Below are 20,965 nucleotides of genomic sequence, written 5' to 3'. Positions count from 1 at the left end.
ATGTGAGCAGAAGGGGTGGGGGAAGGGGAAGACAAATGACTTGTTTTTTCAGTACAGCTGCTCTGGCTATTGTCTTTAATTACACTCCTGCTGGACTGATAAGGAAACTGGCTTCTGACAGCTGTGAGGAGCTACCATGCTGCAAAGCCCGATCTCTTCTTGGGTATAAGCAATGTCTTGTGCCCTGAGCAACATAGACGTGAATTATTTTTGGTAACGTAATTGGCTATGCTTTTACTATGTTTAGGGCCTTAATTTTCTTAAAGTGACATGGCCCCCATTTGGAAGTTTACCTATGGCTTTTAGTGAGGCAGGAGATGTTAGTGGTTAAAATGTAGATGGATTTTTTAAGCGTTCCAACATAGTACTTACTCATATTATTTGGCATTTAAAAATATGCTGCTACCTCCTTGAAAACGTGAATGATAACTCTGTGGGTGCCTTTTCCTTTTCAGTTTGGCCAGAATTCTCCCAGGCTGTTGTGAGTAGCCCCATAATGTGAACCCAAAGCAAAGACATATGATGTAGAGACCATGTGCCTTAAATTTTTGGTAGGAAAAATAGGTAGCAGGACTCCACACTTCTGTCTTTGATCCTTGTCATCTTCACCTCCTTTGTGGTAAACGGCCAAATGCCAAAGCAAAAAGCGTGATGGAAAGACTATATATATCACTTACTATATGACTCAAGTGCCATAAGAGTATTGTTTGGAGAGAAGGTACCCCTGACCCTCCCGTTGTGCACTGCAGGGTGGAAATCTATAGAAATCAAAGCACTTGGTGATTTCATTTATTAATGTGTTTTTAATTTAGAATCTACCAAATGTGATTAAAAAAGTCCTGCTCCCCATTAGAGTAGTTTAGGATAACCTATATAAAATTGGGCATGGAATAATTAAACATTTAATGTGGAGTTGTTAAATATATTTCATAGGGGATGTCATTCCCTCCAGATTTCTGTCTGACAAGGGACTCATTTTAACTTTGCACTTCAAGCAGTTATATATTCTTCATGTCAGTGAGACTTTGGGATATGCTAATCCTGCTGCCAGTGCTGAACTGCAGAACAGGAGACATTGGGGCCCACAGAGCCCCCTGGAGAGGGCACTCAGGTTGGAGAGCGAGGGGGCTCCCCCACCAAGCAGCCGTCACAGCATTAGCCAGAATCTGTGGGAGGGAAGCAAAGCCAGATGGGTCGGGATTTAGAATATGATGAAATCAGCCCTTGGGATAAGTACTTAAGCAGAGACTCAAGACTTTGCAACAAAAGTCTTGAAATAAACAGAAGACTTCCAGACATCCCAGCAGAGGACTGGGTGGGAATGGGAGCCGTGCGTGCTAAGCCATTCAGAAAAGGGTCCAGAGAGAACCACCTGAGAAAGTCTGACTAATCTCTGACCCTGGTGCTTAATTCAGGCTAGTACTGTGGTTAGGTGTGTGGGCTCAGGACTCAGGTCACCAGGTTTGTAGCCTGAATCTGCCAGGTAACAACTCTGTGACTTTGTGTTCTTCCAACTCATTTATGCTACCTGTAAAATAAGTGTAATGAAAGCACACCTCACGTAAAGCTCGTAGCAAAGTTTCTGGATCCTAGTGAATTCTCCGTAAATGTGAGCTGTGCAAATACTAATGCAGTTTTATCATCATTAGTCCATAGTGTAACAAGACATACCAGAATCCTCCCGACATTTTTGATGGCTTTTCGTGTATTAGTATACTGAGTGAACTCTTTTGTTCCTGTTACAAACTGAGGGTTTAGGAATCTCCCACCAGTCTTTTTATACTCTTCATAGTGTTTCTAAGCTGAGAGTCCTTGGGGTATTATTCTACATTGAGCCTAGGTTGGGGGACCCCACTAGATCATTAGACTGGCCAGGGTGAGCGCTGGAGTCATAGAAGCAGCGCCCATACAGAATGCAGGCTTAACTCCTTTTGTCTGCATTTGCTACCAGTTGATTTAGTTTAGGTCTTGCATGTGCCTTTCGTGGGTGGTGAGGCAACATCTGAGGATACAGTGAGGCTACTGTCCTCTTTTTCTCATTCAAGCCAGGTATGGGAAAAGGTTGAGAGGAAGCAGGAAGAAAGTCTCAGAAAGCTGGTTGGCCGTATTTTAAACACATCAGGGTGTCATTGATAATTTTGAGCAGGGGATTGGTGGGGTCTAATTTACACTTAAAACATGTCCTCATGGCTGCTGTGTGGGGACTAGATTGTTGGAGGTGGTTGCCATGTTCCACATGAGCGGTGACAGTGGCTTGGATTGCAAGGGAAGGCAGTAGAGAGGGAAGACACTGATGCATTTGGGTGTGTTTTGAAGGTGGAGTTGACAGGATTTGCTTATAGGCTGGATGTGCGGAATGAGGGAAGGGGAACGAGCGCAAGGTAAACAGGTTTTTGGCTTGAGCAACGGGGTAGATGATGGTGCATTTTACTGAGATGAGGGAGCCTGGGAAAGGAACAGAGTGTTTTCTGGTGGGGAGGGGAATATTCTATGGGATGAGCTGGGGGAGTCAGGGGTCCTCAAATGGCTGTGTGGAGTTTGAGATATCTACTAGACACGCAAGAAAGAACATGCCTTATCCACTCTGGGGACTGGCATGGCAAGTGGCACATTCTAGGTTGGGTCAGTAACCGTATTTGGAGGAAGGAATGAATGAATGAAGTAGGTGGTGGCTATGCTGTCACTACATCTTCACTATTGTTGGCTGTTGCCTCATCATCACCTGTGAGGGGCACAGAAAGATAGACTGATTCAACAAGTAACACATTCAGATAAAAATAGGCTTGGATAAATCTGCATTTGTAAGGGCTACAATTTGTTCTTGTCGCCTGTAAGTATTAATTTGAATATACAAATCTGGCATCCTGGACGAAGTGAGATTGGCTGAGAAAGTTTTGGAAATTGCAGAATACAGATAGTTTTTAAAGCCACAGGATGCCTTGAGGTCTTTCAGGAAGAATAGAGAGATAGAGAAAGAAATGGAACCTGTATTAGCATCCTATCATGGCTGTGATAGATTACTTTAAAAGTAGTAACTTAAAACAACATGAATTTATTATTTATTGTTCTGAGGGTCAGAAGTCCGAAATGGGTCTTACTGGGCTGAAATCAGGTGTTGGCAGGCTGAGTTATCTGCGGAGACTCCAGGGCAGAATCTGTTTTCTCACCTTTTCTAGCTTCCAGAGGTACCTGCTTTCACTGGCTTGTGGCCCCTCCTTTCCATATTTATATTTATATTACTCACCCTGTTTCCAACATTGTAACTTATTTCTGACTCTGACTCTCCTGACTCCCTCTTTCCCTTCTAAAGGTCCTTGTGATCTCACTGAGCCCACCTGCATAATCCAGGATGATTTCCTCATGTCAAGATCCTTAATCATACCCACAAAGTGCCTTTTGCCATGTGCCTCAGATGCCACATCATCTGAGGATTAGGGTGTGAGCAATTTTGGAGGCCATTATTTTGCATATCAAAGAGCCCAAGACTAATAATCTCAGGAGGGTCCTGAAGAGGCGAAACAGAGAAGACCCAGCAAAGGAGAAAGAGAAGGAAAGGGTAGTGAGAGAGGAAAACTGGGAAAATGTGGTTTCACAGGAGCCAAGGGTAGACCGTTTTTAAGAAAGAGGGAATATAATTGTACCAGTGAACTTCAGGTTTGGCTGTAGATAATAGGAAACCCTATGACAATGGTTTAACTAAAAAAGGATTTTGTTTTTGTCCTGTAACAAAGTCTAGAAGATGTTATCCTTGGCTGGGCTACCAGCACAAGGTGCCTATGTCTTCCTCCTCTATTGTGTTTACTTGAGACTTTTTTTTTTTTTTAAGATTTTATTTATTTATTTGAGAGAGAGAGAGAGAGACAGATATAGTGACAGAGCTAGTGAGAGAGCAGGAACAGGGAGGAGAGGGAGAAGCAGGCTCCCCGTTGAGCAGGAAGCCTCATGTGGGGCTTGATCCCAGGACCCTGAGATCATGACCTGAGCTGAAGGTAGAGGCTTTAACCACAGAGCCACCCAGGTGCCCCTAATGTGTGACTTCCTTTGTCATATATCCAAGATGGTGGCTACATCTCTAAGGTTTGAGTTTGCCTGTCAGTTGGAAGAATGGGAAAGGAAAAAGAGCAAAGGACAAAGGGTAAAAGGAACATGACTGCTGAGTCTGGTTCCTTTTTATAAGCCTTCCTCAGAAGCTCCTTCTCAGTCACTGTTTTTTTTTTTTTAAAGTGGGCTCCCCACCCACCATGGAGCGCAACACAGGGCCTGAACTCACCCTAAGATCAAGACCTGAGCTGAAATCAAGAGTCAGATACTTAATGACTAATCCCCTCAGGTTCCCCTGCGTACATTTCATTAGCCAGGTTACATGGTCGTCTCTAGCAGCGTAAGAGGAGTCTGTTGGTCAGGAAGAGGGAAGAATGGATGTTGGGTAGGCAGTTAGTAGTGTCTGCTGCTGTAATATCTGTTAATCACAGAATTTTTGTGAAGGATAAGGCATCAGGAAGGAGGTTGGGCTTTAAAAATAGACTTAACTCCTTTTTTAAAAGAATCTGCTGATTGGCGTTTTATAACCTTCATAGAAACTCTTGTAACATTTGATTTATATACTTAAGAAGCTTTTTCTTTCTGTCTCAGTATTTCCTCTCCGATGTGATTTAATCCCATTTCTTTTTGTTCAATCTTCTGGAGAAATGGAGGAACACCAGTCAAGCATCAATCAATTATCTGGGCCCTTGAAATAGTTTGAAATAGCAATCCTCCAATGAATTAGTGGAAAAAAGGCATTGGGAGATGAAATATAGGTGTAATTCTGTTAGAACTTATTGAGGGAATTAGTGAAATACAAAGTGAGGAAAAGTGCACTCCATTTTTATTGGGAAAGAGCTGGTTGAATGAGTTTTCATACAAACTGAAGGGGGTGTTACATATGGTTTTTAGTGATGAGGAAGGAAATTTGAACACTTACAAAAAAAGGAAATATAATAAATTTTCTCAAAGACGACAGACAGATGACTGCAAGGCAAGAGAAAATGATTTGGCTGTGTCGAAGTGTCCCCCACAGGAGGAGGGAGAGAAGAGAGCCTGGTGCTTCAGTGAAGGCATTTCTGTGCCTGAATTAAGTGAAGTTGCCATGTGACAGTCTGTTCTGACAGCTGGTGTTTTTCTGGGTTGGTGGTTTTATCTCCTATTTGCACTCATGGGCCGGGTGAAGGCTAGTTTGAGTAACCATTATAAAAGAGAAGCATTTTAAAATGTCATCTTTTGGTGAATTTCCCAAGTATGCCTTAAAAGGTGGAAACAAATGTCCTTTGAAGTTCTTTTTTTCCCCTTCACATGCTATTTTTGGCCTACCCACCAGGCTAGAAAATTGCTGTTTCTCTCCTTCTCTCACCACCAGTGATCTCCGCCTAAATTTTATAACTCTTAAAAATGTTATAAAACGGGGACGCCTGGGTGGCTCAGTTGGTTGAGCGGCTGCCTTCGGCTCAGGTCATGATCCCAGCGTTCTGGGATCGAGTCCCACATCGGGCTCCTTGCTCGGCAGGGAGCCTGCTTCTCCCTCTGCCTCTAGCCTGCCACTCTATCTGCCTGTGCTTGCGCTCTGTATCTCTCTCTCTAACAAATAAATAAAATCTTTAAAAAAAAAAAAATGTTATAAAACGGTTCCACAACCCCAGAGATTCCTTCTAGTTAGTATGTACTACTCTCCCTCACCGCCCCCCCCCTCCCAGTGCACACATGCTACAGAATGCTGGTTACATTAATCCTGAGTCTAAACCTTATGTAACACACACACACACACACACAATCTCTCTCTCTCTCTCTCTCTCTCCTTCAGGATGGAGTCGAGTGAACCTTTGCCAGATAAAATAGCTCTCTCTCATTAATGAGATGTGCTCATAGTAGGTCCTAATTAGAAGGCCAATGAATATTAGATACTTGGATTTTTGATCGATTTGATACCAGATGCCACAAGCTTGAGTATTTGAAAATGTAAACGGACTTTAATCTTAAGCATTTTACAGACTGATCGTCATCACTGATCATATCGTCATAGCCAGAAAAGGGGGTGTTTCAGTTGGTGTTGAAGGATTTTTTTTTTTTAAAGATTTTATTTATTTATTTGACAGAGATCACAAGTAGGCAGAGAGGCAGGCAGAGAGAGAGGGGGAAGCAGGCTCCCTGCTGAGTGGAGAGCCCAATGCGGGGCTTGATTCCAGGACCCTGAGATCATGACCTGAGCCGAAGGCAGAGGTTTAACCCACTGAGCCACCCAGGCACCCCAGTGTTGAAGGATTTTGACAATCTAAGGATTTTCAAGCTAAGGGCACAGTGTCAGCGCTGGTAGGAAGGCAGGAGATTGTACAGCATACACAGCAAATAGCAAGTAATCTGGGGAGGCTAGTACACAGGGTTTGGGTAATATTGTGATGGGACATGAAATTAGAGAGATACTTTGGAACTGGATTTTGGAAAGTCTTGAATGCCAGACTAAGGAATTGAATTTTATTTATTAGGCAGGAAGAGTTTTGATGATGGAGATGATCTGACTCATGCATTAGGAAGATAATTTATAAGATAATAAAAGTAATTTTAGTATATAGAATTCTCATATATGTACAGAGTTCTTGAGTTTATATAGCTTTCCCACCTATTTAAAAGCATTTAGCCTTGCAGAGCAGAGTAGATAGAGCCTTACATGGGGTTGGGATTACATGTCATACAGAATTTGTTTGAAATTGCTGAACTGTTTGGAAGGTTCTATACAGAAAGAGTATAGATTTGTCCCATATTGTCTCTGTATGCAAGGCATAGCTCTAAGAAGATTAATTCACCTCCTCCACTAAGTCTTTAAAAGTTAATAAGATGGAAAACACAATTAAGTGAAGAACAACTTAGAAAGCACAAAAAGTTCTCTCCCATATACAACCATTCTTAGAAATCTGGTGTATTACCCTTCATTCTTTTTGGCTCACATATTCATAGGTGAGACATACTCTGTCTGTTCACTCACCTACTTACACAATGGATATTAACGATATTATGGTAGGTTATATAGGTACAATATAAATAAGACAAATATGGTTCATGTTCTTATGGGGCTGGTGGTTTATTCTTTTTACAAAGGTATAAATGCTTATTCATGTCCTGTCTTTTCACATTAATGTTTTAAATTATCATTATATCACATGCACTTGTCATTCCATTAGCGATGCATCACTTGCAAATATTTAATCTTGTGGATACCCCATTTTTTTTTTTTAAAGATTTTATTTATTTATTTTACAGACAGAGATCACAAGTAGGCAGATAGGCAGGCAGAGAGAGAGAGAGAGGAGTTAGAAGGCTTCCCGCAGAGCAGAGAGCCCCATGCGGGGCTCGATCCCAGGACCCTGGGATCATGACCTGAGCTGAAGGCAGAGGCTTTAACCCACTGAGCCACCCAGGCGCCCCGATACCCCATATTTTTTTTGCAACTCTTAAACATTTAGGCGGCTCCTAATGTTTTTGCTATTCTGAACAAATTTCAATAACCAAGTAACGATTTTTTCCCTACATTTTAGATAATTTTTTTAGAAGAGATTTCTACAAGGATTATAGAGCCAGAGGGAGTAAACATTGATAAGGCATTTGATAGTAGTTCTTGCTTTACAAAAAGTGCCTACATTTTTTCTCTCTGCAGCAGTGTAAGAATCAGTCATTTCATCTTATAGCAGCCTCACCCCTTGGTCATTACCGTGAAAAAATTAATTTGGCATGAAGAAAGGTAGCCAGTATCCTTAATCTTCATTAGAGAAGACTATTAAATGACTCACTCCAGCTGTCAGAAAATGCAAGGTGATATCTTGCGCTATTGTGAATGTCCTGTGACTGGATGTCTCCTGACTTCACAGCCATGCGATGCTCTGTCTGGAGTCGCTCTGAAGTTTCAGTTATCCCCACTGCATTTTGATTCTCTTCTATGATGATGGTCCAAAGTGGTCTTGAATGAAAATGTGCTATTTTTTTTGATGATGGAGAGAGTGTCATTGCATAGGAAAACAGAAGTATTTGTGGAAAAAAAAAACCAAAACTTTAAATAATCCAAGTGAGATATAATTAGGAATAGTCAAAAGGCTTGTGAGAGTTAGTGAAAAGAAGTACTGCAAAGAGAAACAGAAGCACCTACCGAAGCAGAAAGGAAGAAAACCGAGTGCTCAGCAGTTCCCAGAGACACAAGAGGTCACCAGGGCTTCGATACAGATGTGCCACAAGTATTAATTGCTTTGTTACAAGAGAAATGGCCTAAAAATATGTGAACGAGGCAGGGCCCTGGAGGTACTAATGGCAGTGGAAATGGTTGCCATGACAACGGCAAGGAAAAGTCAACCAAAGGAATTACTAATACATATGAGTGTAAATGTGTCTGACATTGAATAATGTGAGCTGATTCCTTGGCAGATTCCAACACTATTTTTGAATCTGAAAAAAAAAAATGTTTCAGCATTTATCATATGCAGGATTTATTTTATGGTTGTATGGTAAGCAGGAACTAACTTTTTCCTAAGAGGTGGGATTTGATTTTATAATAACTTTTATTTTTAGAATATCATAGGGACATTAAAGGGTATTTTCAAAAGAAAAAAGAAATTGCTTACCATCCTCCCTATCAAAACAACTGCTTGCCTTTTTCTCTCTTTACCTCTTAACTCCGTTTTCACCTATCTGTGAGTCTGGTATTCTGACAGTCTTGCATCTTGCTTTTAACCTTAAGTCTTATAAATAAAGCCTTTTCCATATTTTTAAATCATCTTCATCATTGACAATTAAGATTTTTGTGTAGTTCATCAATTGCATTGTATCATTTACTCAGTCATTTGCCACTGGAAGGAATTCATGTATTACTTGCAAGTTGTGTTACAGGGCAATGCAGAGGGAATGGGGAGGGTTCAGATTAATATTAGTAAACACTGGCTCTCAGCGATATGTAGAATTGAGCTCGTGTTTGGGCCATGGTGCATTGCAGTACACAAATATCTGCTAGCTGGAGGGTGGAAGGGGTCAGTAATTCTTGATTATCAGGTAGTGCCAACAATTAATAGGATAGGGAAGAATGCTTTTCTCATTATGCCTCATATTGCTTTATAATGCACATCTGCTCCTGGACGCTGCTGCCATCCCCTCGTGTTTTCTGAAAGACCATTTCTTACCCCAAATGAATCTGTCAATAATAATTATTATGGTAAAAGTAAAAAACAAAAACAAACCCAGATAACATGACTGAAACATTCCTTCATAGTGTGTCATGAAGAAAAACAGCTGTACATCACAGGGGGACAGCCGCATCTTGGATTCATGGTAAATCAGAGTCTTATTCATCTGGTATTGGAAGAGATTCTGCTTGGCCTCATGTCCCGTACTATTCATCTTGTTTTGTGTACATAATGGTACCACTGGCTCAGAATGACTGTCAGTGTTTCAGGTTGTTAATAGAGCTGTTTGCTTCACTGAGGATGCCTTTTGAATGTATGACTATTTTATCAGCCTGCATGATGAGCAATCAAAGAGCAGCCCCATAAGTCACTTTTGGAAGTGCTGTTTGAACCTAGGAAATTCAAGGTAAGCTTACTGCCCATGATGATGGATCAAAGCCAGATTAAAGTGGGAATAATTTTTACCAAAACTATAGTTTTGATGACCCTTCAATTACTAAAGAGTTGCATGGATTCAAATCAGCTAAAAGATGTTGGTTTTGTGTAATTGTCATGAAAAATACTTAATGAAGACTTAAAATTAGAATTTTGCATTCCAATAGGTTATTTAGCTCATAGGGAGGATAGGATTTGAGGAGGTAAAGGAGAAAGCAAAGAGTTGGGAGAATGAAATGAACACAAGAAAGCCAGAAAGAAGTAACAAAAGTCGGGTGCCTGGGTGGCTCAGTTGGTTAAGCATCTGCTTTCAGCTCAGGTCATGATCCCAGGGTCCTGTGATGGAATCCTGCATCAGGCTCCTGCCCCTGCTCCTGCACAAGCCTTCTTTCTTTCTCTTAAAAATGTAAATAAAGTCTTTAAAAAAATAAAAAGGAAATAAGACAAGGTCATTGATCCCAGTCAGCAGACACACTGGGGAAATTTTTTGTATACTTAGAGTTATCAGTAAGCCCCTTGGTCAGAGGACCTTGTTGGACTTCTATGTCCACAGATGCCTGTGGGGGGTAGTATTTGAGAATCAGACTAAATATCTGCTACTTAGCTAAAGACACTTTGAAGGGAAGAAGTTCTTGGTTTCTTTTTCCCAAATCAGAAAGTGTTGGTTAAGAAGAGTTTGTTTTCTTGTGAGTGTATTCCTAATGTCTCTGTGCGGTAGCTTAAATTCTGAAGAAAAGGGGATTCTACTTCTCATTTCAAGAGGAAAAAAAGGGCATAAAGGAACCCCGGAGATCTCAGAGGAAAGGTTGGGAGGGAGGAGGGTTAGAGCAATGGCCTTCAAATTTTGGCCCCAACTCACAGGAACTGACACATTTTATATAGTGACCCAGTAGGGTGTGCATAAGTACAACCACACCAGACACACATTTTTTGAAAAAGATTGCTTGTCCTTACTCTGTATGGCTGATCTCTTTTCATCAAACACATCACTACCAGTCTACTGACAAGATGACAGCATTAATTCACCAAATTCATCCTCATGATAACCCTGAGCAGGTAATATGTTGCTGTTTTCTAGATGAGGAAATAGGACTCCAGGAAGGAAAATGACCAGTCCATGTTCACATGGCAGTTAAGGGGAGGAGCTGAATTATGGGCCTGTAGTAGACTGATGAGGACTGAGCCATTCTCCACTGTGCTAAGTGGCCTTTCCCAGGAAGTACTTAAAATTGGTCCTGACTTTCTTAGCAGCCGAAGAATGGAGGAAAAGATGATCAGTTGAAAGAAGTATAATTTCCCAGGAACTGCTCAGAAACCCAGGCTTTCGGAGTCAGTGAAAGCGCTGACATAATTCAGAGCATGGGCTCTATTGGTCAGACTGCCCAGTTTGACTATAGCTGTCCCACACTGACCAGCTGTTTTACCTTGGGCAAGTTAAAACTCTCTAAATGTATGAGGAAGTGGTGATGCAACATGGGGGCTTAAGTGGGTAGAAGAAGAATCAATGAAACAAGATGGAATTGGGAGGGAGACAAACCATAAGTGACTCTTAATCTCACAAAACAAACTGAGGGTTGCTGGGGGGAGGGAGGTTGGGAGAAAGGGGTGGGATTATGGACATTGGGGAGGGTATGTGCTTTGGTGAGTGCTGTGAAGTGTGTAAACCTGGTGATTCACAGACCTGTACCCCTGGGGATAAAAATATATGTTTATAAAAAATAAAAAATTAAAAAAAAACTCTCTAAATGTCACTTACTTCGTTTATGAAGTACTGATGGTAGTAATAGCCTCCATGTAGATTTGCTGTAAAGGTTAAAAGAGAGGATCCATGGAAGTACTTAATACAGTATTGAAAACAGATCTGACATTCCATAAATGTTATTAGTTGTCACCCTGGATATAGGGAAGGTACACAAGCAGGTTAGCAACCCCTTCACTTAAGCCAGACCCTTTGAGCTATAACTCAGTAACTTGTTTATGGCATTCCAAATCCTACCGAGAAGCCAAATGTATTATTTGAACCAATTAGGGCTAGATGGAATCTCATAATAAACATTTGCTAATCATACAAAGACCCCTAAGCAGTTACGGAGATGATGGGGACAGAATTGCTTCTAGGTCATTACTTTCATTATTGCTCCTATAACTCTGACTAAACACAGTCATGAGTTCGCTTATTGATAGCCCTATTTATCAGAATTGGTGGCTTCAGTTTAGTTTTCATTAGCCAGGTCTCTCCCTCACAAAATCATAGATTCCAAAATTTGAAACTCACATTTTAAAATGAATGGGGTATATTTAAGAAGGCTGGGACAAACTTAGAATCCCTGCTGTGAGTAATTGCTACTAGGGTCTATTCCTAAGATATGCTGTTAGAATGACATGGGATGATGTTCTTTGATATTGATTATATCATGAAATACCTTACCAAATGAGGCAATTGGCACCAAGCATTAGAAGTGAGAACAGTATCTTTTTCTCTTGTTGAAGCACCTCCAGTTTTGTCAGCTCAGGACAACTCAGCCACCAGTTATGGAAGTCTTCATAAAAAACTGATGAGTAATAGTTTCCCTAGTCAAAGGAAACCAAGTTATTCAGATAACTTTATATATGAGTGTCATTTTGTGAGTTAGATCTCATCAGATAATATTCCCACCTCTGTCTCTATCTCGATAGCTGGGTTTCTTGGGTGAGTTATATAAAGGCTAGGAAAGTTTGGCCCAGGGTTGTCTTAGATTCTTGGAACACATTATCTGGAACTTGGGTAACTAACTTTACTGGTGAGGACCTCCAGTGGGCCTACCGTCTAGAATGAATTGGAGGGAGACATGTGAAAGACTTAATTGATATAAGTAGTTTGAACCTTATTATGCTGTCTTGATTTCCAGAACACGTTCTGTCCCATATAAATGCTTTCTCTGCAAATACATACTGTGTGGCATTCACAGACTCTTAAAGTAGCAAGAATTGTAATATTGGTGATAATAATGATTACATTTTTTGAGTGCTAATGGTATGCTAAACTAAGTAATGCTAAGCATTCTACATTAAAAGTCTTAGTTCTTATTCTCTAAGATAGGTACCATTACTATCTCCACTTGACAGATACAAAAATTGAGGTACAGAAGGTTTACTCATTATTCAAGGTCATATAACCAGCACTATCTCATGCTGATAAGCTATTAACAGTGCATTACCTCCTTTTTTTCCAGCCTTGTTTGCCCTTTGGTAAGTCTCCTGAAAAATTACTATATATTGTGCTGGTCCCAAGAGGTCTTCTGAAATCTATTTTATCTTTGCTTTGTTACTGGCATATGGGGATCACTGACAAGTGTGGATGAAAGCCACAGCTGGAATAGAGCCATTGGTGCCAGGCCTCCTGTTCCACAAAGTGTGGTATCTGTTGACATGAGCTTTTGCCCCTGCAAGAACATCTTCAGGTCTGTAACCCAGAAGTCACTGGGTCTTACAACAATAGATAGGCCTATGTGCACAGTAATGCCTCAGTGACCTCTGTGGCCACTAGGACCATATCTAGAATGGCTTTCATCTCCTTTCTTCTTCTTCTTCTTCTTTTTTTTTTTTTTTTAAGATTTTATTCATTTATTTGAGAGAGAGCTGAGCAAGGGGGAGGTGGGAAGGGCAGAGGGAGAAGACGACTCCCCACTGAGCAGGGAGCCCAACACAGGGTTCAGTCCCAGGACCCCAGGATCATGATCTGAGCTGAAGGCAGCCGCTTAACAGACTGAGCCATCCAAGAGCCCCTCATCTCCTTTTTTTTTTTTTTTTAAGACCCAGACAAGGAACTCTCCCTCTGTGAAACCTTCTCTGACCTCTACATGTCCTCCCCAGCTGAGGTGGCAGCATGCACTTTGACAGGCACATTCAGGGTAGCTGGTATACCTGGACCATAGGGTGGTTGGGGGAGGGGTACCAGCAGAAGGGGAGGAAACTTATGGATTACTGAAGGCCTTGCATGCTGGTCTAAGAAGGTAGGATTTTATCTAGAGGGCAAGAGGGAATCACTGATGAGTTCTAAGCAGGGGAATAATTGACATAAGCATTTTTTTTTGAGTTGGCTCCACACACAGCGTGGAACCTAACACTGGGGCTTTAACTCACAACCTTGAGATCAAGAGTCAGGCACCTAACTGAGCCACCCAGATGCCCTGATGTAAGCATATTTGGATTTAGGAAGGTCATTAAATAGGGAAGGCGGCAAGACTGGAGGCAGGAGATCAGTCAGGACGCTATTGTAGTAAAGTAGTATGATGAGTAGGCATCAGAACCTGCCAGAGCACTTACTAAAACACAGCCTGCTGGTTAAGTTTCTTTCCTTCTCCCTCTTCCCATCCCCCTGCTCACTCGTGTGCACACACACATATACACACACTCTCTCAAACAAATAAGTAAATAAAATCTTAGAAAAAACAAAACAAAACAAAACAAAACAAAAACCCTTACAGACTGCCAGGAGCCTACCCCAGTGCATCTGATACAGTGGGTCTGGGGTGAGGCCTGAGAACTTGCATTTTTTAAAAAATATCTTTTTCTGTATTCTAGTTTTTAAAATAATTAAAAAAATTTTTTTATAAACATATAATGTATTATTATCCCCAGGGGCACAGGTCTGTGAATCGTCAGGTTTACACACTTCACAGCCTTCACCATAGCACATACCCTCCCCAAGGTCTATAACCCCACCACCCTCTCCCTACCCCCCTCCCCTCAGCAACCCTCAGTTTGTTTTGTGAGATTAAGAGTCTCTTATGGTTTTTCTCCCTCCGGATCCCATCTTGTTAGAACTAGCATTTCCAAGAAGTTCTCAGGTGATGCTGGTGTTAGCATTCTGGGAACCCCACTCTGAGAACCACGAGGACAGCTGTTGCAGAGAAACAATGGGGATTTGAATCAAGGGTTGGGGGTAAGGTTAGGGATGAGATGATGTGTTTTTTTTTTTTTTTTTTTTTTCCAGCATAACAGTATTCATTATTTTTGCACCACACCCCGTGCTCCATGCAATCCGTGCCCTCTATAATACCCACCACCTGGTACCCCAACCTCCCACCCCCCGTCCCTTCAAAACCCTCAGATTGTTTTTCAGAGTCCATAGTCTCTCATGGTTCACCTCCCCTTCCAATTTCCCCAAACTCCCTTCTCCACTCTAAGTCCCCATATCCTCCATGCTATTTGTTATGCTCCACAAATAAGTGAAACCATATGATAATTGACTCTCTCTGCTTGACTTATTTCACTCAGCATAATCTCTTCCAGTCCCGTCCATGTTGCTACAAAAGTTGGGTATTCATCCTTTCTGATGGAGGCATAATACTCTATCCCCAGGGGTACAGGTCTGTGAATCACCAGGTTTACACACTTCACAGCACTCACCAAAGCACATACCCTCCCCAATGTCCATAATCCCACCCCCTTCTCCCAAACCCCCTCCCCCCAGCAACCCTCAGTTTGTTTTGTGAGATTAAAAGTCACTTATGGTTTGTCTCCCTCCCAATCCCATCTTGTTTCATTTATTCTTCTCCTACCCACTTAAGCCCCCATGTTGCATCACCACTTCCTCATATCAGGGAGATCATATGATAGTTGTCTTTCTCTGCTTGACTTATTTCGCTAAGCATGATACGCTCTAGTTCCATCCATGTTGTCGCAAATGGCAAGATTTCATTTCTTTTGATGGCTGCATAGTATTCCATTGTGTATATATACCACATCTTCTTGATCCATTCATCTGTTGATGGACATCTAGGTTCTTTCCATAGTTTGGCTATTGTGGACATTGCTGCTATAAACATTCGGGTGCATGTGCCCCTTTGGATCACTACGTTTGTATCCTTAGGGTAAATACCCAATAGTGCAATTGCTGGGTCATAGGGCAGTTCTATTTTCAACATTTTGAGGAACCTCCATGCTGTTTTCCAGAGTGGCTGCACCAGCTTGCATTCCCACCAACAGTGTAGGAGGGTTCCCCTTTCTCCGCATCCTCGCCAGCATCTGTCATTTCCTGACTTGTTGATTTTAGCCATTCTGACTGGTGTGAGGTGATATCTCATTGTGGTTTTGATTTGTATTTCCCTGATGCCGAGTGATATGGAGCACTTTTTCATGTATTTGTTGGCCATCTGGATGTCTTCTTTGCAGAAATGTCTGTTCATGTCCTCTGCCCATTTCTTGATTGGATTATTTGTTCTTTGGGTGTTGAGTTTGCTAAGTTCTTTATAGATTCTGGACACTAGTCCTTTATCTGATATGTCGTTGGCAAATATCTTCTCCCATTCTGTCAGTTGTCTTTTGATTTTGTTCACTGTTTCCTTTGCTGTGCAAAAGCTTTTGATCTCGATGAAATCCCAATAGTTCATTTTTGCCCTTGCTTCCCTTGCCTTTGGCGTTGTTCCTAGGAAGATGTTGCTGCGGCAGAGGTCAAAGAGGTTGCTGCCTGTGTTCTCCTCAAGGATTTTGATGGATTCCTTTCGCACATTGAGGTCCTTCATCCATTTTGAGTCTATTTTTGTGTGTGGTGTAAGGAAATGGTCCAATTTCATTTTTCTGCATGTGGCTGTCCAATTTTCCCAGCACCATTTATTGAAGAGGCTGTCTGTTTTCCATTGGACATTCTTTCTTGCTTTGTCGAAGATTAGTTGACCATAGAGTTGAGGGTCTATTTCTGGGCTCTCTATTCTGTTCCATTGATCTATGTGTCTGTTTTTGTGCCAGTACCATGCTGTCTTGATGACGACAGCTTTGTAATAGAGCTTGAAGTCCGGAATTGTGATGCCACCAACGTTGGCTTTCTTTTTCAATATCCCTTTGGCTATTCGAGGTCTTTTCTGGTTCCATATAAATTTTAGCATTATTTGTTCCATTTCTTTGAAAAAGATGGATGGTACTTTGATAGGAATTGCATTAAATGTGTAGATTGCTTTAGGTAGCATAGACATTTTCACAATATTTATTCTTCCAATCCAGGAGCATGGAACATTTTTCCATTTCTTTGTGTCTTCCTCAATTTCTTTCATGAGTACTTTATAGTTTTCTGAGTATAGATTCTGTGTCTCTTTGGTTAGGTTTATTCCTAGGTATCTTATGGTTTTGGGTGCAATTGTAAATGGGATTGACTCCTTAATTTCTCTTTCTTCTGTTTTGCTGTTGGTGTAGAGAAATGCAACTGATTTCTGTGCATTGATTTTATATCCTGACACTTTACTGAATTCCTGTATAAGTTCTAGCAGTTTTGGAGTGGAGTCTTTTGGGTTTTCCACATATAGTATCATATCATCTGCGAAGAGTGATAATTTGACTTCTTCTTTGCCGATTTGGATGCCTTTAATTTCCTTTTGTTGTCTGATTGCTGAGGCTAGGACCTCTAGTACTATGTTGAATAGCAGTGGTGATAATGGACATCCCTGCCGTGTTCCTGACCTTAGCGGAAAAGCTTTCAGTTTTTCTCCATTGAGAATGATATTTGCGGTGGGTTTTTCATAGATGGCTTTGATGATATTGAGGTATGTGCCCTCTATCCCTACACTTTGAAGAGTTTTGATCAGGAAGGGATGCTGTACTTTGTCAAATGCTTTTTCGGCATCTATTGAGAGTATCATATGGTTCTTGTTCTTTCTTTTATTGATGTGTTGTATCACATTGACTGATTTGCGGATGTTGAACCAACCTTGCAGCCCTGGAATAAATCCGACTTGGTCGTGGTGAATAATCTTTTTAATGTACTGTTGAATCCTATTGGCTAGTATTTTGTTGAGTATTTTCGCATCTGTGTTCATCAAGGATATCGGTCTATAGCTCTCTTTTTTGGTGGGATCCTTGTCTGGTTTTGAGATCAAGGTGATGCTGGCCTCATAAAATGAGTTTGGAAGTTTTCCTTCCATTTCTATTTTTTGGAACAGTTTCAGGAGAATAGGAATTAGTTCTTCTTTAAATGTTTGGTAGAATTCCCCCGGGAAGCCGTCTGGCCCTGGGCTTTTGTTTGTTTGGAGATTTTTAATGACTGTTTCAATCTCCTTACTGGTTATGGGTCTGTTCAGGCTTTCTATTTCTTCCTGGTTCAGTTGTGGTAGTTTATATGTTTCTAGGAATGCATCCATTTCTTCCAGATTGTCAAATTTATTGGCGTAGAGTTGCTCATAGTATGTTCTTATAATAGTTTGTATTTCTTTGGTGTTAGTTGTGATCTCTCCTCTTTCATTCATGATTTTATTTATTTGGGTCCTTTCTCTTTTCTTTTTGATAAGTCGGGCCAGGGGTTTATCAATTTTATTAATTCTTTCAAAGAACCAGCTCCTAGTTTCGTTGATTTGTTCTATTGTTTTTTTGGTTTCTATTTCATTGATTTCTGCTCTGATCTTTATGATTTCTCTCCTCCTGCTGGGCTTAGGGTTTCTTTCTTGTTCTTTCTCCAGCTCCTTTAGGTGTAGGGTTAGGTTGTGTACCTGAGACCTTTCTTGTTTCTTGAGAAAGGCTTGTACCTCTATATATTTTCCTCTCAGGACGGCCTTTGTTGTGTCCCACAGATTTTGAACCGTTGTATTTTCATTATCATTTGTTTCCATGATTTTTTTCAATTCTTCTTTTTTTTTTTTTTTTTTAAAGATTTTATTTATTTTATTTGACAGAGAGAGAGATCACAAGTAGGCAGAGAGGCAGGCAGAGAGAGAGAGGAGGAAGCAGGCTCCCTGCTGAGCAGAGAGCCCGATGCGGGGCTCGATCCCAGGACCCTGGGATCATGACCTGAGCCGAAGGCAGCGGCTTAATCCACTGAGCCACCCAGGCGCCCCTCAATTCTTCTTTAATTTCCTGGTTGACCCATTCATTCTTTAGAAGGATGCTGTTTAGTCTCCATGTATTTGGGTTCTTTCCAAACTTCCTTTTGTGGTTGAGTTCTAGCTTTAGAGCATTGTGGTCTGAAAATATGCAGGGAATGATCCCAATCTTTTGATACCGGTTGAGTCCTGATTTAGGACCGAGGATGTGATCTATTCTGGAGAATGTTCCATGTGCACTAGAGAAGAATGTGTATTCTGTTGCTTTGGGATGAAATGTTCTGAATATATCTGTGATGTCCACCTGGTCCAGTGTGTCGTTTAAGGCCTTTATTTCCTTGCTGATCTTTTGCTTGGATGATCTGTCCATTTCAGTGAGGGGAGTGTTAAAGTCCCCTACTATTATTGTGTTATTGTTGATGTGTTTCTTTGATTTTGTTATTAATTGGTTTATATAGTTGGCTGCTCCCACGTTGGGGGCATAGATATTTAAAATTGTTAAATCTTCTTGTTGGACAGACCCTTTGAGTATGATATAGTGTCCTTCCTCATCTCTTATTATAGTCTTTGGCTTAAAATCGAATTGATCTGATATAAGGATTGCCACTCCTGCTTTCTTCTGATGTCCATTAGCATGGTAAATTCTTTTCCACCCCCTCACTTTAAATCTGGAGGTGTCTTCGGGCTTAAAATGAGTTTCTTGGAGGCAACATATAGATGGGTTTTGTTTTTTTATCCATTCTGATACCCTGTGTCTTTTGATAGGGGCATTTAGCCCATTAACATTCAGGGTAACTATTGAGAGATATGAATTTAGTGCCATTGTATTGCCTGTAAGGTGACTGTTACTGTATATGGTCTCTGTTCCTTTCTGAACTACCACTTGTAGGCTCTCTCTTTGCTTAGAGGACCCCTTTCAATATTTCCTGTAGAGCTGGTTTGGTATTTGCAAATTCTTTCAGTTTTTGTTTGTCCTGGAAGCTTTTAATTTCTCCTTCTATTTTCAATGATAGTCTAGCTGGATATAGTATTCTTGGCTGCATGTTTTTCTCGTTTAGTGCTCTGAAAATATCATGCCAGCTCTTTCTGGCCTGCCAGGTCTCTGTGGATAAGTCAGCTGCCAATCTAATATTTTTACCATTGTATGTTACAGACTTCTTTTCCTGGGCTGCTCTCAGGATTTTCTCTTTGTCACTGAGACTTGTAAATTTTACTATTAGGTGACGGGGTGTGGGCCTATTCTTATTGATTTTGAGGGGCGTTCTCTGAACCTCCTGAATTTTGATGCTCGTTCCCTTTGCCATATTGGGGAAATTCTCCCCAATAATTCTCTCCAGTATACCTTCTGCTCCCCTCTCTCTTTCTTCTTCTTCTGGAATCCCAATTATTCTAATGTTGTTTCGTCTTATGGTGTCACTTATCTCTCGAATTCTCCCCTCGTGGTCCAGTAGCTGTTTGTCCCTCTTTTGCTCAGCTTCTTTATTCTCTGTCATTTGGTCTTCTATATCACTAATTCTTTCTTCTGCTTCATTTATCCTAGCAGTGAGAGCCTCCATTTTTGATTGCACCTCATTAATAGCTTTTTTGATTTCAACTTGGTTAGATTTTAGTTCTTTTATTTCTCCAGAAAGGGCTTTTATATCTCTCGAGAGGGTTTCTCTAATATCTTCCATGCCTTTTTCGAGCCCGGCTAGAACCTTGAGAATTGTCATTCTGAACTCTAGATCTGACATATTACCAATGTCTGTATTGATTAGGTCCCTAGCCTTCGGTACTGCCTCTTGTTCTTTTTTTTTGTGTTGAATTTTTCCGTCTTGTCATTTTGTCCAGATAAGAGTATATGAAGGGGCAAGTAAAATACTAAAAGGGTGGCAACAACCCCAGGAAAAAATGCTTTAACCAAATTAGAAGAGATCCAAAATCGTGAGGGGGGAGAAAGGGGATAAAAAGAGGTTCAAAAAGGAAGAAAGAAAAAAAAAGAAAAAAGAAAAAAAAAAAAAGAAAAGAAAAGAAAAGAAAAGAAAAGAAAAGAAAAGAAAAGAATTAAAAAAAGAAGGAAAACACCTAAGAAAAATGTAAAAAAGAAAAAATATATATATTAGATAAACTAGTAAAAAATCATTAAAAAAGAAAAAGGTAACAGTTAAAAAAAAAAAAAATTTACCCGAAGGCGAGGAAAAAAAAAAACAAAAAATGAAAAAGAAAAAAATTAAATTAACTGCAAGACTAAAAAAAAATCACAGGGAAAAAGCCATGAGTTCCGTGCTTGGCTTTCTCCTCCTCTGGAATTCTGCTGCTCTCCTTGGTATTGAAACCACACTCCTTGGTAGGTGAACTTGGTCTCGGCTGGATTTCTTGTTGATCTTCTGGGGGAGGGGCCTGTTGTAGTGATTCTCAAGTGTCTTTGCCCCAGGCGGAATTACACCGCCCTTACCCGGGGGCCGGGGTGAATAATCAGCTCGGGTTTGCTTTCAGGAGCTTTTGTTCCCTGAGCGCTTTCCGTAGAGTTCCGGAGGACGGGAATACAAATGGCGGCCTCCTGGTCTCCGGCCC

This window comes from Mustela erminea, chromosome 12 (assembly GCF_009829155.1).
Source record: "Mustela erminea isolate mMusErm1 chromosome 12, mMusErm1.Pri, whole genome shotgun sequence".
NCBI lineage: Eukaryota > Metazoa > Chordata > Mammalia > Carnivora > Mustelidae > Mustela > Mustela erminea.
This window is presented reverse-complemented; position numbering follows the sequence as displayed.